Source organism: Ipomoea nil, unplaced genomic scaffold, assembly GCF_001879475.1.
Source record: "Ipomoea nil cultivar Tokyo-kokei standard unplaced genomic scaffold, Asagao_1.1 scaffold0276, whole genome shotgun sequence".
Lineage (NCBI taxonomy): Eukaryota > Viridiplantae > Streptophyta > Magnoliopsida > Solanales > Convolvulaceae > Ipomoea > Ipomoea nil.
Window position 1 is genome coordinate 3,514,848 of NW_017616704.1, and position 5,828 is coordinate 3,520,675.

Genomic DNA, 5,828 nt, shown 5'->3' on the forward strand with positions numbered 1-5,828 from the left:
AAGATTATCTATTGAAATGATGGTAGAATCTTGAAATCCAAGTGTAGATCCTTCAATACAAGCTTGAAATATGATAAAGAACATAAATCTACACCTAATCTAACACTAAAATATGAAAGGAAAGAGTAGAAAATAGTTAGGGTTCGAATGAGGTTCAAAACCATGTAAAAATGAGTGAAAAAACAGCTAAAAAGGAGCAGAGGCGGGGGGCTCGACGCGTTGAGAGTAAATCACGACGCGTCGAGAATTTACAGAATGTAAAACGTGATCTAAGTGCCAATTCTCGACGCATCGATCTCTACTCTACAACAGAACCCCGATTTGTAGGCTGATTTTGACCCTTTTTCTTTCGGAATCAGGCTTTGATTGCTTCATGAAAGTTTTAGCTCATCGAGCCTTGTTTCAAATGGCGCAAGAATCACCTCAATTGGACATTTCTAGGCCTAGATATGGTCAAATTACCAAACAGTGTTCAGTTTTGGGCAAAATCTGTAAGTTTGGAACTTCAACTTCAAGGATGATTTTGACCACTTTGGCTTCCTTTTTAGGCTTTGATGTTTGAATATGAGTTGTAGCCCTTTGAGTCTTCTTTCCAATGGGATAATAATAACGTAATTTGGATATTTTTAGGTCGAGATATGGTCCAAGGACTATGACGTTGACGTGCATATAACACCCCAGATTTTCAAGAATTTTAAAACTTATATAATAAAGATAGAATCTCATTAAATCCCAAAATACAATACAAAGAGTACGGGGTGCTATGCCACACCCGGGCTAGAGAACTCGGGTGCACAGGCTAAATTCTAAAACCTCAATCAGTATCAATACTAAATCATGGCACGCAGGCCGAAAGGGAAAACTATCTAAGCTACGCCCCAAGCTTCTAGCGCGCTCCAGTGATCTACTCGTCTGTGCCTGAAAGCCAAATATATCTGTTCAGCGAGAGATGCTGGTAACCCACTCCAACGCGTTGAAATACAATCCATATAGACATATATATAGATATACGAAAACCATTTTGAAGCATGAAGATATATCCTACGAGACTCTAGCTTTTAAAATAGGGATAGACTCGACAGATAGAGCTAAGCACAGACAGCAGTTATACCAAGCATATATAGTTTACAGCAGGCAAGAAAAGTAAAGATAAGCACAATTAATAATCATAACCCAACATATACGATTCTCAGTATAGATCCCATAGTCACATCCCCAAGACACTCATAACAACAACTCATCCATATTTCATCACACAGCACACTTTGTTGGCGCCACAGGACCAATCGCATGCCCATACATGAGGGTCAGCGCATATAGCTCTGACACGGCCCCGCAGCACCCTGCCCCGTATCGCAACACGGAGGGCTCGATCGCAACCGACCGATGAACCGCAGCTCATCATAGTTTGATCGCAACCAAACAGTGGACCGCAGCCCAAGAGTATGTCATCTGACCGCAGCCAGGAAAACGAACCGCAGCTCATGTAGAAACGTTTGATCGCAACCAAACGGTGGACCGCAGCCCAAGAGTGTAAATCTGACCGCAGCCAGCTTCTGAACCGCAGCTCAGGAATAACCAATCCGATCGCAACCGAATTGGGGTATCATGCACACATAACACATAGCAAGCACATGCAACCCACATTAACACATTGGGAAGGGGGAGAAAACGTGTAACAAAACCTATGCGTGATCCTTCACATACTAAGAATAATACTAAGGGGTTCATACTTCTTTCACCTAGGTCAACGGGATACCAATTCAACTAGCATGCAATATATAAGACTCATACAACCTACGAACGGTACCCGAAATATCAAACTAGACATAGGCACGATAGACGGAGTCCGTTGGGACACCACGGGGGTCGGGGGAACATCAAACGGGGAAGCCAAAATCCCAAGGTGGGGTACAAACCAGCGGGTAGCCGGTGGGTGAGGGGTCACCCGCCGGCGGCACTGTTCTGGGCAGCGGGTGCCCGGCGGGCAGCTGCCCGCTGCCGGCGAGACCTCTTTTGGCCGTGGGTAGGTGGCGGGTCCCCTACCCCCCACTGACTCTTTTTCACCAAAAACGCCCCGGGAACCTTTGTGGAACCCGAAACCATGCTTAGACACTTTCAAACGCAATTGATAACACACGTAGACAATTAACGGATCCAAATCAAGAAACATACGGCACATAACCTATCATGCTCTTCTAAACATAATCAACACCCAATCATGCGAATTCCCACCCAATATACCAAGAATAATACCATACGAATTCCACGATATAACCTAGGGTTCTAATTATTTTTAAATCAACAAGAACACAATTCATCTTCTAAAATCAAGATTCGGTAGGAATATCATATAAATACCAAGAACATCATATAATCATTAAGAACATCAAGAACACCATATAATCATCAAGAATGTCATATAATCATCAAGAACACCATAATTATCAAGAACCTCTCATCATCAAGATCACCCATGGAATCATCCCACCAATCATCAATAATAACATCACAAATCATCAATACACAATAATATGGGGAAATCCTAAGAGGGGAATCATAGCTATGAAAATAGGTTTTGTTGAGACATGGGTTACCTCTTAGCCTTAATTGATTCCTTGGCTATGAATGGTCTTTCTTTAAGCTTTCTTCTTTCTTTATTTCTCCTAGGGGAATTCTTGGAATTCTTGGTGTGGTGAGAGATTATTGTGGTGGGAGTTCTAGGTGCCTCCTTATGTTCCCTATTTATATATCTAAGAGTCTTACTTAGGGCCTAATTACTATAGGTTTGCTAACTCTATTCCTTTTAGGACTAAGGATTGGGTTTAGGGATAAGGGCCCATGGACTATGGTGGGCTTTTCCTAATTAATTATTGTGATTTAATTCTTTCTTTTGGGCAATTGGTTAAATGATTAATTGGTTTTAGGGATCGTAACACGGGGTGTTACACTCTCCCCCCCTTACGAGGGGCTTCGTCCCCGAAGCCCGGTGTGGTAGTCCATTCTTTCACCCCTAGACATCCCGCATCTTGGCCTCCTGGTTTAGGAGTGTGGCCCCACGTTTTGTCTTAGCTGGGGTAGACTGGACTCCTGGTGGTGTTGTGATAGGAAAGTTTGGGTCTACCTCGGTTTCCTGCTCCTGAACTGGACGCCCCGCGAGTGCCCAAGGTGGCCTCAATTGCTGCCACCCTCTGATCTAGTGCGCGTGTCGTCCGGATCAAGGATGAGAACCCTTCCTCCATGATTTGGTTTTGCCGGTTGAGTTGTGCGAGTATGCGCTCATTGATTGAACCCTCGTTCTGCTCCCTTGGGTCCCCTCCCGACCGTGGGTGCAATGATGGGTTAGGCTCGTCATCCTCCTCCTGATCCTCATTTCCCTCCAGACCCCCACAATCTTGCATTGCTCGTTTGAGCTTTTTGTTGGAGATGTCCAATCGGTCAACCAACTCCCTACGTTCCTCCTCGGGTTTGAGACAAATTTCCTCGAGGGTGACATACTGTCCTCCCTCGGTGTAGTAGATATCATTGCACCGGAGGTTCTGGGCATTAAAGATCATGCCATTCGAGGTTTTAACCTCAGTGTGGCTTAGGTCCACCCCCTTCTTTTCCATGATCCAACTTAGGATCATCCCGTAGGGTAGGCTAAGCCGGTTGCTTGTTTTGCAAAACTCCATGTGTTTTAGCATGAGGGCCGGCAGGTTGAACTTGATTTTGTGTTTCAAGAGATAGGCAAAGGTGCATTCCAAACTCCCCACGTCCTTGCTCTTATTGTTTGTGGGCAAGAGGCTATCGGTTACAATCATAACCAATATCTTTTGCTCCGCCGTTAGCCACTTCCTATTCGGTCGTGTGGCCGAGGTAAATCCTTCCTCTCTCCCGAGTAGGTACCCGAGGTAGTCCTTGTACCCCGTACTTTGGGTGTCAATCCACCCCTTTCGGTCGTAGTTTGACACACCCGTGGTGGTCAATTTCAAGAGCTTGGCCAAACGGCCTTCGGAAAGTATGATTTCCTTGCCTTGGACTTTAGTGGTGATTTCTAGTTTATCACCTCGTTTGATGGCCACCAAGTGTTGATAGAACTCTTTCACCAATTCGGGGTACGTATCCCCCTTGATGGTGAGGTATGTATCCAAAAGGCCTTGATAATTAAGCATATCGACCAATTCCGGAGAAAATTGGTCGGGTTCAAGAGCTTTACCTCCAATTACGGTATAACCGGCGTTGCTCCATTCCGGGGTACGGGTTCCGAGGGGTTTCTTTGGCATTGTGATGCTTTACGTGATGGTGACGTTTTCCGGCGAACTTTCCGGCGAGACTGCAGTGGGGGCTCCGGTGCGTTTTTCCGGCGGGTCGTCGACGGTGCGGCTTTGTCGTGAGGGGGGGCGGCAGCGGCTGGTCTCCGGTGTTGGTTTGGGCGAAGGGGAGTGGCGGTCCTTGGTGGCGTCGGGCAGTGGTGGCAGCGGGTTGCAGCTGGGCGGCCTCTGGGCGAAGAGGGGGCGGTCGGCTGGGCGGCGGTGCGGCGGTATGGGGTTGGCGGACGGTGCTCGGCCGGCGGCGGCGATCGGCTGGTGGTGGTGTTTGTGTGGCTGCCGGAACTTGGTGGGGTGGTGAGGTGAGCGGGAGAGGGAAGGGGAGGAAGTGAGAGAGAAGGAGAAGAAGAAAGGGAAGAAGAAGGGTTTTTGATTTGGGGATTTTGTGGGTTTTAGGGATTTTGTAGGGCTTTAACAAGGGAGTGTTCCCTTGAGGTTTTAAGAAACACCCTTAGCTTAGTGTTCAAAACCTTGATCTTGTAAGTGGGAAGTCAAGGGTTTAATTCTTATTAGCAACATTAGGCCCTTTTTTTGATGGTGTGGCCTTTGTCTTTTTCCTTCTTTTAGTGGTGGAAGGCTTGGCTTGTTTGTATAATTTTAGTTCCACCCCTCCGTAAGCAGGATCGAATTCTAATCTAAGCCTTTATTTATAACAATTCCGAAGTAATCGCTAAATAAGTAGTTTTACTATGAAAGTGATTACAAGGAATTGCCGGTTTATCCTAGACAGAATTCGTCTTCTTGGTTTTCTCCTGCGGGGTTTGCGTGGTCCTCGTCTTCTGGGGTTAGGTTCCCCTCCTCGGGATTGCTCTCGTTCCCGAGGTCGGCTTGAGTGCGGCTCATGACGAATATTTTCCCAGGAGCGCCGTAGTTTCCTTGGTGGGTGGTGCCTCCGTGTTGACCCGTGGTGGTGGGGCGTGGCCTTTGGGGTTGAGTGCACTGGAAGGCCTTGTGCCCTTCTTCTCCGCAGTTGAAGCATCGCCAGGGATTGCCCATGCAATCTTTCCCTCTATGGCTTTTGTTGCATTTTGGGCAAGGGAAGCTTCTTGGGTTTGCTTCATTGTTCCCTAGGGACGGTCTTTGGTTGGTCAGGTTGCTTGGTCTCGTGTTGGTGTCGTTCCTTGTTCTTTTTATCGGTGGCGCTCCCCATCCGGTGTTCCTTTTTCGTATTTGCTCCTGAACCCCGCGCTGGAGTAGTTGGATTCGATAGAGATTGGCGGCACTGGAGTAAGCCTCGTTGAGAGTCCGAGGTCTGCTTACCTCTAGTGCTTTTCGGGCTTCAAAGTTGAGGCCTGAAACGAATCTTTCTATTTTGGTTACTTCGGTGGGGACTAGCTCTGGTGCGAAGCGCGCTAGTTCGAGGAATCGCTTGTGGTATTCCATGACGGTGGCTGTCCCTTGTTTTAGATGGAGGAACTCTTCGTACATGGATGCTTTTACGTGTGTTGGATAGAATCGTTCTCGTAGTCGCGTTTTAAGGTTTTCCCAGTTGAACCCTGGTTCTTGTTGGTAAGCGGG